Genomic DNA, 13,291 nt, shown 5'->3' with positions numbered 1-13,291 from the left:
TAACATAAAAATTGCAGATTTTCAAGATGGCGTCTAAATTTCAAGATGTCGGGCGTAACGAAAATTGGAACGGTGACGTCATAATTCAAAATGGTGGATAACACAATGCCGGAATGATCGAGAAAACGAAATGTCGTCATCCAAGATGTCGGATCCAAAATGGGCGTCGGGGTCAAGGTCAAGGTCAAAGGTCGAGGTCACAACCGTCCGAGATGGCCGCCACCGTGACGTCACAATCCAATATGACGGACATGGTATCCTTATTCCTAGAAATGGCTTAACTGAAGCTTTCGTTAAGGATGCTTAAGCCGTTTTTAGGAATTTGGGTTCTTTCTAGGGCAAAACGACTTTAGAGGATTTTCGAAATCCTAATTTTTGAATTGTGGTTTTTTTTTTTTTAGATTTTTTGGCGGAATTTTTTTCCACAGAAATGGAAATTTTGGCGAATTTTGAGGAATTTTGGGCAAATTTTGCCCAATTTTGGCGGATTTTGGCGATTTTTGAGGATCAAATTCAAGGTCAAGGTCAAAGGTCAAGGTCAAGGTTATCCAAGATGGCCGCCGTGACGTCACAATGTAAACAATCATCAATCCACAGCCAGAAGCCAGGCGCAGCTCCGGCTATTGTATACTACTACTAGAGACCAACACCGGACAGCTCAAACAATTAATTTTGTTTGTGAAAACCTGGCGTTGTTGTCACTTCGGTCCGAAATACGTACGTCCAATATATACACTATAGCTGATACACGTGGCACCAACATTACGACAACGAAAATAAATTTCTTTTCTCCTAGAAAAACTCATCCATACATTATACAGATTTATGAGGGGGGGGGGGGATGGAACAACCTCCAGTGCTTCAAATCTTAATAAGTTCATCTTGTTTGCCACCAGATTATATCTATATCAATTAAAGAGAGCTTGTCTGTAGGTTTCGTAGAGCTAAGATGGCGAGGCCTAGAGCCGTGAAATGTAGTGTGTGCATCAGCAATATTTTTTTTTATCGAAAAACGTGTTAACTTTTTTTAAATCAAATTTTTTCCCCCATAGATATTTGGCCACGTTGTCTATAAAGTCGGTTTACGGACGATAATTTTACGTGATAACGTCATAAGAAAACATTGATGAAAAATTGCATACTTTTTTAATTTTCAAATATTATTTACAGTTTTTGCAAATTTAATTTAAATAATTTGTTTAAATATAATAGCGAACAATTAGTTAAAAAGCCCACCGTAACCTGTTTGATATTATAGAAGATTTTCTCGCACGGTGGTTGGCCGGTTCTTGCACGCTCGGCTCAGGTGGAACGTGACAATTTTACTTGCGTGCAGCCGGAGTTCAACGATTTATAAGACGTCATCACGTCAAAAAAAAGTTGTTTGTTTGGCTGCAACTTCAAAGACGTATATCCAGACTTGGGAAGCAAGTAAGTCGTTATAGAGGTTTTTTTAACTCATCACAACGTGATGTATCTGCAGCCGAAGCTTGTCGGTTGGAATTCAGACTCACCCTGCGTATAACCAACACGGTTTGCTATTAATCCCTCGTTCAAATCACCGGGGCTCATGCAAGGGAATTTCACTTCTGCTGAACGTGTGTTGGCCCGCCTGCCCCGCTCCGTCGTCGCCGTCGCCGCAGAGAGGGTCGGCGTCTCCCGCAGTATGTACGCAGGAGGGGGAGGGGCGGGGGGGGGTTGAAGGGGGGAGGGGGTTCCAGACCTAGTGTGTGTGTGTATGTGTGCGTGCGAGAGCGCTGGTGTCTTGAACCCCAGCCAAAAAGGCCCCGAGGAACTGGCCGTGGTATGTGTGCCCGCCAATCCCTGCCCCCTCTCCCCTCCGCAGTCTTCCACGAACCAACGCAACTCCCCTCCTCACCCCCTCCCCCCCGGAAGAAATCCATAACACGGCCAGGACTTGGCTTCGGTCTGGAAGTGGGTGGGAGTTAGAGGGGAAGTGAATTTGGTTTTTTTTTAAAGCGGGGAAAGGGGTAAGAACGCCATATCCTCGCCGCCGCCCCCCCCCCCCTTTTTTTTCCGGACCCCTGAAACCCAGAAGAAGGAAAACTACGTTGCTTTCCGGTTCCCCCGCGAGATCGCGCGAGGCACAAACAGGAATCGTCCCTCCCTTGGTCGATGGAAGTTCTCGGGGGTTAGATAGTGTGTAGAGCGGAAAGTAGAAAAGAAAGAGAGGAGGGGATGGTTGAAGTTTTTGTTTTCGTTGAAACCGTCCCTTTGGGTGACCTGAATAAAGGATCCTTTGACCCCTTACCGCTGCTTACTTTTCGTGGCGTGTGTCTTGTGTGACCCTCGGATATACCTGCTTTTTCTCTCTCTCTCTCTCTCGATCGGATTTTCAAACGTTGACGCCTTATGACTAAAGACCTGTAAAATTCGCGGATTCATTTCGCGATAGGATAGAGTCCAAATACTTTTGACATTATTTTGCTTCAGTGATTGGGCCACAGTTTATCTGAAGGACTCTGGGCCAATGAAAAATCTTTAACAGAAGAATTAGCGAATCACGATCATTCCAGTTAACAGGTGTTACGAGTCGGTAACCAATCAGCAGATGTAATTTGCACGAGTGCATAGAGGATCATGGAGTCTGTCCTTTAGGGATCTGAAATCGCGAATTTTACATGTCTCTACTTATGACTTATTATAAGATGGTAGTGTTTTCACGCATGATTTTAAATGACCCCATAACATAACCACGTTTTATTGGTTTATAAAAGTTTTTTTTATTGCTACGAAACAAACTTTTCTTCTGTGGGATTTAATGAGTTTAAAGGAAAATTTTCGTGTCAGTCCTAGCATTTACTGAGAGCCTGAAATCAATAAAATCTTGGATTAACCGTTTGTTTGTAGCCTTCATCTCTAAAGAAAAGTGTTTGGTATACCATTCATTAAAAAAATATAAGTTATCATTTTAAACAACCATTGAAACGTGAGTTTGAAAGGTTTTTGAGAAAACCAAATTTTTATAGATTTAATGAATGATCTACGAAAAATAAAAAAAGTTTCAAGAAGAAGGCTATACGCCAGCGGTCAATAGAAAAATGCATACTACCTGATTTCAATTTGTCAGTAGATGCTAGAACTGGCATAAAATCTTGCCTTCAATTTATAAAAAAAAAAAAACATTAATTAAGGACTTCCAACGTCGAACACATTGTGGCCTGTTTTTAGAATAATGTCTAAGGCATAAAACAACTGGTAAAGATTCTTGAAAGCACTTAAGGGACTTGCAATACACCTATATCTTCATTTATATGCCATATAATGTTACGGTCGCCGCTCAAATTTCTCAGTTGTGTAATACTGCGCGCCATTTCAGAGCCTTGCGCTTAGAGGCGATACCGCACTAGAAGCACCAGCGAGCGTCACGCTTATCATCCCCGCCTCACCGACACAGATACGCCCCGACCAGACGGGCCCTAAAGGGAATAGGAAATATTGCATTATGCATGAATGACGAAGAAAAAAAAAATTAAGAATCTGAACGACTTGGCGTTATTCAATAGAGTTTGCTTGGTCAGATAGATATTTTTTTTATTACGAAAACCTGGATGTCCAGAAATAGTAAATAAAGTGCATATTAAAATTTTTTGCAAATGTTATTTTATGAAACAAGGTCTTGAAACCAAACTATAAACAATTACGAAAATAATTTGGCTGTAAAATGAATAAAATCACATAATAAAATTCTCTTTAATAACCAAATCTTACAACGAAAAATACGACCATTTTAAGCTAATTTTAACTTATTGAAACATTATGCTAAACAAATGTGTTTCTAGATGATAGGCTACATACGAACGGATGATCCAAGACTTTATTCAACACGATTTCATGCTTTCAGTTAATGCTAAGGACCGACACAATTTTTTTTTTTTAATGAAGTAACTTGTCACTAGTTCTGCTGCACACGATGATTGTAAAGATATTTTTCGGTTGAAGTACGTTTCGATTTTAGTAAGCTGGCGCCGCTGCCACGTTTACCCGGTTCTGCGAGGAGAACTGGACTTTAATTTGATTGTGATCGCGACTGCTCGGGCGAGAGATGGTGCGACAGTCGTCCGAGAGGCAGGGATTCGCAGGCAGCGACTCGCAAACGAACCAACTTAAATCGCAATTAAGGTTTCGGAAGAGAGAGAGATACAGAGAGAGAGAGATCGAAAAGTTTGTTTGCGAGGCGTCCCGTAGTTCAGTCGGACGGCGCACGCAATCCCGTTAAGGGTTATTATCCCAAGTTATTTTTCTTTCACAAATTCGTGTTTATGCTTGTTTCTTTTTTCATCAAATAAGTTAATAACATAACTATCGTTAGTCGTTTATAAAATGTCTTATAAATTTAATACGTATCTAGACTATAGGAGTTGTTAGGAAATTTAAAGGCCATTTTTTTTTCGTCAACGTGAACTAAAAACACGTAATCGTGATGTACCAACGCAGTTTTAAATTAAGTGTTTGTATATAGCATTTGACATGTCACTTAATTTTTTTAAATCATTTATAAATTTAAAAAAAAGTTTTTCAACAATTCTATAAACCCGAGTTTTTAAGGGTTTTTGGAAAATCTAAATATTAATATATTTATGGATAATATACAAATATTAAGTTAAATTTGTCAAAGGCTACACACAAAAAGGTAAATTAAGAACTGTACGCAACACGATTACATGCACTTGGTTCATGCTAGGGTTTTGGTCTTTAAGTTTTCTAAAATTATTAAATAAATACGTAATGACTTTTTAAAAAACTTTTCAGACGAGATAACGTTTATTATTCCTGAATTCTTTACTTCCCTAAAAGTACAGAGAGAAAACCTTAAAAATTTCGCACAGATTACTACTGTTTTACACCAATTTATTAAATTTTATGGCCGAACCGTTAGAGTTACCAAAAATTGAAGAAATATTTTTTTTCTTTAAGATAATGTAATAATGCACAAGACATGAGAAAACTTTATCTGCGCAGGAAATTTAGTTACGCAGATACAGCTGGAGATCGTACATATGGTGTAGAGGAAAGCAATGGTGGAAAGGGAGAAAACAACTTTGATATTGGTCTTATACCTAACTGAAAACAAAAAAAAAAATTTAGATTTTCTTGTATTATTTCCCTCGTTCTTTTTTTTTTTCATCTCGCTCCCTTTTTTTATTTTCTCGGCTATGAGACGTCGTTCGATTTTTCATCGAAACCGATTGAGCTCCGATCCTGAATCGGAACGTGTTCTATTTCACCTGCAGTCATGCATGGCTGTACAGAACCTCTCGTAATAAGTTTGCAGGGTGCAGTTTAATGGCCATTCACTCTCTCTTTCCGATAAATGATTTCTGCGCTGGCATCCAGATCACCATATGCTCTAAAGGAAAATTATAAACGAGTTGTTTTGTATTTCATAAAAAAAAAGCACGATAAAATTTTTACTTCTAAGGAGACAGAACCGAAAGCTGACATCTTGGTTTCAAATTCCATTGTCAAAACTCTTTTATCTGTTCACAGAAAAAAATGTTAGTTATTTTGCAAAAGATTCCTTTGGAAATAAGTTGCCAGGGAATAGTTTGTAATACTTCAAGAAAGTTAATGTAACTTTGTGCAGCACATGTTTTTTCGAATAAATGCCCACTGAGTATTTCTTACAAAAATTGGTGTATAATTTTATATTTTAATTGATGTTTGATCCCAATAGATATATTTTTAAACTATGGGAAATATAATTTAATATTCAGGCATTTGACTTTATTTTGTTTTAACATGCTTGTTATGTGCGCAGTTAACACTGGAAAGCTATTCAAGGGACGGTTTTAAGTATTAAGGGTGCAGGGACAATACACAGCATAAATGCCCAGGTCAGATTCTGAACCTAGTATTAATTCGAACGGTCGTTCATGGATCTCCAAGCAACCAATGACAGAAAATCACGGTCGTTTATGAAGCACGCATTTAGCAAGACGTCACCACCCCTACAAATTGAAATTGTAAAATAAATATCCTTACCCGGGCTTCTTTTTTCCGCGTTTTTGTTAACTCTCTTCCATGTCTGTCTGCTTGTTTTTTTTTTGGTACAAATTTTTGCAATCGATTTTAAACTGATGGGCTAGAGACTTGAAACTTTGAACATAGCTGAGAACTGAATGACAATTCAATAATAACACGATTTGTTGTTTTGTATGTTTGCTTGTTTGTCTGTTCGGTAAACTTTTGTTTGGTTTTGATTTAAATTCCCCCCCCCCCCCAAAGGTTTCAGGTGATATGCTACGAGCAGTACAGTGCAGTGTTGCGGGATGCATAATGCAGTACTCTTAAGGCGCTGCCTATGATACTGACATTCAATCTGTTCGTATCGACTTTTGTCATTTTATTTTTCAGGAAAATAACGATTAAACAGATTAATATATTGTTGATAGGTAGATACAACAATTTTATATTTAAGATATTATCATGTGAAGAGAAACTGAAATAAATCATCAATTTGCCAAATGTCTCTGTCATAACATCATCAAGATGTTTAGTAATGATCCCAAAATTTCACAAACACACGAATAAAAAGCAGAAATTGATAATTCAATAAAAATAATTATAGTATACCTCATTTAAAACTTACTAAAAAGGTTGTCCCCTATTCCCGCTCCAGAGTAAAAGGAGACAACTCCCAAACCCGGCCCGGATTCGCGTATATTTTGCACAACATGGCTGATACCAAAAGTTTTTTTAATCGCGCAAAAATTCTGACTTAAAACCCATTATATCAGGGTGTAGGCAAAATTAAAAAAAAAAAACAGATACCATTTAAAATTACTGAAAAATGTACTTTCGAAAAAGTCAAGGTAGGTGTTTTTGAAGCAGCAGTTCAAAATTACAAAAAAATAATAATAATAATAACTTTCAAAAAAGTCAAGGTAGGTGTTTTTGAAGAAGCAGTTAAAAAATTAATGTTTTTTTTGCAATTTTTTGACTGATTTCTTAATATTTTTTACAAACTCTAAACTCATTAGTAAAACTTAATTTCAAATGCAGAAATAACATCCCGTGGTACAGGTTTCTTAAAAAATTATATAAAACATGAAAAAAATTATATACAAATATATTAAAAAGTAAATAAAGGCTATGATTACAAGGCTCGTAGCATATAAAATATTATCCGCTCCATTCACGTAAATTCTATTACAACTGTGCAAAAGTTTAACGAGTGGAAACTTAATTTATATAGTAAAAACCAATTCGTGGCCTTTAATGGAAATAACGTGTTCGTCTATGAAAGTTTTCGGTACGAATACACTAACTTTGGACGGTGGAAACGCAAGCCGAAACGCAAGGAGTTGTCACCTGGGCGATGCTTGCGTTGCTTTTATGCATGTTGCGTTAGTTCATAAACGAGTGTTTGAAAACGTGGTTGTTCAACATCCTGCGTCCTCCGTGTTTCTTGCGTTATTGCGTTTCTTGCGTCGTTTATAAACCCGGCCTTACGGCGCGGTGATTTAACGCCCACCCAACCAACCCTCACGCCCTGGTATTAATGTGCGTGGCGAAGGAGTTAGATAACGGGTTGGGGAAATGAGGGTTGGGGGTGGGGAAGGGAATGGAATGGTCGACAGAGGGGCGCCCAAGTCCCCACAAGTAAATTTCGGTATCGAGTGTTGGGGACCCGTTACTCCAAAACTCCCGACCGCCCACACTCGAGACTCATGGCACAGTTCGGCTAAACCTTTACCTCGGCTCATATATTTTTCCACCCCCTTTTTTTTCCTTTTTTTTTTTTTTGGTATTACTTTGGTGATAGCTTCCAGAAGCACTCCAAAGTCTTAAGCCTTTCTGGAAGCTAAAATAAAAAGTCGGGTGTGTTTCTCTGATTTTTTTTTATTTACAGCTGAGCTATGTGCAACAGTCTTGGGGGGGGGGGGGGGCGTATCTAGGTACCGAAAGACGCCATACGTGAATAAAACTTTTTGTAGTTGAAAATATTAATTTTTCCCTCGCTAAGATGGACAGCGTACGTCTAGAGATTTTCTTAGACTTTAGAGAAATATTGTCTATAACAGCATTATAACAGATGTCGTTCCCCCAGAAATGAATTCAATACCAAATTTCCATGATTTCACCATTAACGTTAGACATTATATTAAGGTGTGATCTGTGCTTTTGGCGAAGGCAACCTTTTAGTATTAAACGATAAAATAACGTAGCATAAAATGTGTTGAATAAAAGATGGAGTGTTTAGGTTCATACATCCCCTCCCCTTAAACTTTAAAAAAAAGTTTAAGCTCCACGTGATTTGGAGTGGACCCACACGATACCACCAGGGCCCACGTGACTTATGAGCATCGCAGACATAGTTTTAGTGATAAAAATATCGGTTGTCTGTAAAGTCGGTTTACGGACGATAGTTTAACGTGACAACGTCATAACAAAACATTGATGAAATGATTGCATACTTTTATGAATAAAATTGAATCATTTTTATTTTAATTATAAAATAATAAATACTTGAAATTATACTAGTAATATAATTTTTTAAATGCAAGAATAATTAACCTTTATTGCCGAAATTGTTGTTGTAATAAGCAATGAAAACCACATTAACTTTTCACTTCACTTTATAAACAGTCGACGAAACAGTTCACGTGCAGATGACTTGTAATTAATTTTAAAAACTGGCGTTTAGTTATAAAGTTTAAATATAATTATGAACAAGTTTTCATATAAATAAATTGTAATCAAATATCTATCATCAATTATATGAATCACCATAATATTTTAGTCAATTGCAAAATAACCTATTATTACTGCACTCGCCGACAGCGTAATGGGACACAGCGTAACGGAACAATGTACGTAGCGGGACACTTTCGTGCGTGCAGCCGACGTTCATCGATTTATTAGACGTTGTCACGTCAAAAACAATCACACAAATGTAGAAAATACAATCTTCAGTTTTACAAACCAAGTAGCATGTATCCCCTCTTTTTCTGTGAAAACAACTACGGAGTGTTGTTTTGGCGGAGAAACATTCAAAAGGCTAGCAGCCAGTAAATTCATGGTTTAGGAACTCTTCTGAATATTATTGCTTAGTATGAAAATAACTAGTATTTGTGTGTGTATCATATCGTTTTGTTTACAAACGTGGTTTCGTGACTTTCAGTCTCCAAACAACTAGAAGAAGAGAGTGTAATATTCCACTAAGCTTTGAATGTTCCTTCAAAGCATAATTTTGGATTAACAAGTTTACAAAACAAACTTTAACGGAGTGCTGGTAAATTATTGAAAGTTATAATTTGAAAACCATAAATTTTGATGCTGTTATATTTTTTTCACGGCCTTAACTATAATAAAATAATTTGTGATAATTGTTATGTTCCGTTCAAACTATAACCAGCAGTTAGTCTGTACCAATTCAGAAATGTTTTTTTTAAATTTTGTTTGGTGTTTATTTCATAATCTTAGAAGTAGTTATAAAACAATAAGTCAAATCGTAGATCGAAAGAAGAAATTATCCTTTTAGCACTATCGTAAATTATGTATGTAAGATCATGTTTAATATTTAAGTGTACTAAATAATTGCATTATAATCATATATACTGACCAGTTTCTAGTTAACATCTATCATGGTAAACGAACTTGTATGCTGTTTCCAAAGAGTAAAAATGTGTCGTTAACCGATGCAGCCATTCTTTTGAAGGCTACATTCAGTGAGAAGTGTGAGTGTATCCAAACTCATTCGTTGCGAACACAACCTGGTGTATCAAGAAATAATTACTTTTTTGGAAATTTATTTTTCGTTTACAAACTTTTCATACATTAATTTTTCCAGGCAATTTTGTGTTCTACACGCTCAATTTAATCGTTTTGTAGCTATAAATGAACATAAAAGAGTTTAGACAGCATTTGGCTGGTTAAGTGACAGACTATGGTTACAATATCACCAAAAGAAAGCGCCACCAACCCTTCAAAGAATTTAAGTTGGAATAAGGCAAGCCTCTTTCATGTTGTTGGAATATGTTAAATCAAACACTGCATGAAATATGTTTTATAGTTGTGATATACATGAGGTACAGGTTAAACTGATCCTTCACTAGCAACTGGCCAGGGTAGGCCACATAGTTAAGCAAATATAACGGTGGATCCAAAAAAAGTTTTTTTTTTTTAAAACCACTAAGTAGGAAACATTGCTTCCTATAACAAGAAAAATGCGTAAAAACTTTTTAAATAGCTTGCGGACTGAAAGTTTGTAAACATTGACAAATTTAACCTTTTATCGTAAATTTTGAGTTTTGCTTAAAATTATATGATCGATTCACTATAGTTTTGTTATGCTTACTTTAGATTTAAATAAAGTAAAATTAATTAAAACACAATGAGTACATAAATAATTTCTGGTTGTGCAATGTGATCGAAAAACGGAAATTATGTACAAAACGGATGCAAGTGTCTTTGCACTAATCACCTTACAGATAATCACATTCAACGTTTTTTGTAAGATAAAAAAAAGTTTTGCCAACACTAATAATTATAAATTCATTCGTTTATGATTACTATTATTATGAAAATTTTAATGAAAATTTAAAAGAAAGTGTCTCTGGAATATGCAACTAATATTTAAGTTTTTTTACGTCTTTTTATTCTTGTTAAACAAAGAAACTTATCCGCACTTCAGAGTAGGCCTGTGCGAATCTTTATTAAAGTCAATGAATCGAATCTCTCGGATTGAATTCGCCAGGAAATTTGCTATTCGTTTTATTTGAAGCGTCGGTTGTGACGCTAAGTTTCGCGTTTTAGCAAACCTTTAAAACACAAAAAACCTAAGATTCGCTCATTAAAATATTTAGTTTTTTCTTTTGTGTTGAATGTGTTTAGCATGAATAAAGTTGGTTACTTTAAAAAAAGGCTGCACTCCGTTTGTTTTCACGAATGCTCGATATTAATATGGTTATATTTTATGAATTTTATTGAATTGTATTTTATATAGGGCCCGATTGGTTAATCACTTAATATACCTAGTTAAAACATTAAAAACGTTAAACTATTATTTTGTTTACTTCTTCAGTCTTGTATTTTGTAAAAAAATAAGTGTAATACAGCTTCGCCGAGAACAATATTCGCAATTTGATTCGACTTGTCGAATATTTTAAACATTCGGTTAGATATTCGCTTCGCATAAAAAACTAGTATTCGCAAAGGCCTTCGTATAGCGGTTTTTAAAAATAGTCTTTATTTTTTGACGTGATAACGTCTAATAAATTGATGAACGCCGGCTGCACGCACGAAAAAGTGTCCCGTTACGCACATTGTTCCGTTACGCTGTGTCCCGTTACGCGCATTGTTCCGTTACGCTCATTGTACGCTTGCGCCGCATCTATCTCTCTTCCACTCGACTGTTTATAAAGTGAAGTGAAAAGTTAATGTGGTTTTCATTGCTTATTACAACAACAATTTCGGCAATAAAGGTTCATTATTCTTGCATTTTAAAAATCTGATTACTAGTATAATTTCAAGTATTTTTTTTTATAATTAAATTTAAAATGATTCAATTTTGTTCATAAAGTATGCAATCATTTCATCAATGTTTTTATGACGTTGTCACGTTAAACTATCGTACGTAAACCGACTTCACAGACAACCAATTTTTTTTTACATATATGTACGTGTGTATGCATATAGTTCACGCTGTTTTAACGCATTGTTTTCTCTTTGTTCAGGTGTACAGAGATGCGCGATACAAGCACACACGAGTCCCCCTGCAGAACACAGTGAAGGGAGACTAATCACTCCGAGCGTTGAAGTGCTTTATGGTGAGTTGTTGTTCACTATTAGGAATTACAGTAAACTCACGGAATTTTCAACTAAAAAAATTACCTCCGATAAACGAAGCGTTCCTCGTAATTACAGATAGGTGGACCATTGTAGGAACTACGTCGTATTTCGACTTGTGTTTTGATGTAACCAACGTAAAAACACACGTAGAAAAAGAGTGTTTTTTTTATTGTAATATACTTAAAAAGTTTATGAAGTTTTTGTCAATATGCCAAGGTTTTTTAATTGTGTACTCATGTTTAAAGTATAAGCGAACATAGTGACCGTAAACGAACGAAAATAACCGTAAATTAATGAAGATCCCTGGTTAACTTGTAACCAGCGATCTTCTTAGATTAAAGGCATACAATTTTAACAGTGTTCATGAATCCCTTCCCTGCAAATGCTTTAAAACGTGTTTGCATTTCATAAAAGTGAGGTATATGAAATGTTTTAGTTGTTCCGTGTGCCTTGTCTTTCAAGCCGTGCGTTACCCTTCTGGTTTACATTCTGGTTTACTGGTTCACTTAATTAATGTATTTGTTACTTGTGAATTCAAGATTAAGTTGAAATATACTTAAGATTAATCAATTTAACTTTGCGCATGCGTCAATAATTCTCTAATATTTAGTGGTTTAGACGTTCCAATATTGCATGGTGTTTCTAGAATTTTATAGAGTGCATTTCATTAAAATTTAAATACAATTTTTTTATATATGAAATACATTATTTCCTTAAAAGATAAAACTTAATTCAAGAATTTGAATTCTTTCTTGAACGCCCTCATGTTATAAAATAAGAGTTTATTTTGGTTTGTGTCTGATTAAAACCTACAGTTTTACTATGATCTTGATGAAATTTTGGACAAAATTTATCTTCAAAACAAGAGGAAGGACATAGTCTGCTTGAGATTGAGAGAATACCACCATTTAAAGCAGAATTTCGATGTGTATTCATGTCATTTTGGTATTGTATTGTCGATGCTTTCTACGTCTCCTGGCAAAGCTGATTGAAATAAATGATTATTGTCTTCATCCGAGGCGCTTCAGTGGCGTACCCATGAGAAGGGGCACGTAAAATGAGTTGTGTGACAGTGTTCCGATTGTAGACTGTCGTGATGACGTGCGGATACTACGGCTATAACACTGTAAATTCTTTGTTCACATTCGCAGTTTTCTCATTCTACTTTATTCGTAGTCGTAAAAAGGTATCAGTTTTCTCATTCTACATTCTTCGTAGTCGATAAAAGGTGTTCTCTTTCCACGCCTTTCGTAATCGGTAGAGACCTGCAAAATTCGCGGTTTCGATGGCCTTCAGGATAGACTGCAAATTCCCCTGTACACTCGGGAAAATAACGCAAGTTCATTTGCTGCCAACTTGTAAGTCGTCTCAGCTGGTTTGTCTGTGATTCGATCCTTCTTTGGTTGAGGGTTCATAACTGGTTGAGATTCGTCCAAATGAACAGTAAGCCAATAGCAAAATTATCTAACAGGCA

General features: G+C 36.0%; 1 protein-coding gene across 2 annotated transcripts in view; it reads left to right on the top strand.

Moving 5' to 3' along the window:
* The window catches only part of LOC134539147 (inactive dipeptidyl peptidase 10), a 266,724-nt gene that overhangs the window by 63,373 nt on the left and 190,060 nt on the right, over positions 1 to 13,291 (top strand). For both annotated transcript variants that reach the window (XM_063380902.1, XM_063380903.1), the window contains exon 2: positions 11,703 to 11,795. The gene's annotated coding sequence lies outside the window, so the exon portion shown is untranslated. The remainder of the gene's footprint in view (positions 1 to 11,702; positions 11,796 to 13,291) is intronic.

Source organism: Bacillus rossius, chromosome 14, assembly GCF_032445375.1.
Source record: "Bacillus rossius redtenbacheri isolate Brsri chromosome 14, Brsri_v3, whole genome shotgun sequence".
NCBI classification, from domain to species: domain Eukaryota; kingdom Metazoa; phylum Arthropoda; class Insecta; order Phasmatodea; family Bacillidae; genus Bacillus; species Bacillus rossius.
Note: the sequence above shows the minus strand (reverse complement) of the source record. Positions and strands in the feature narration are given on the sequence as shown.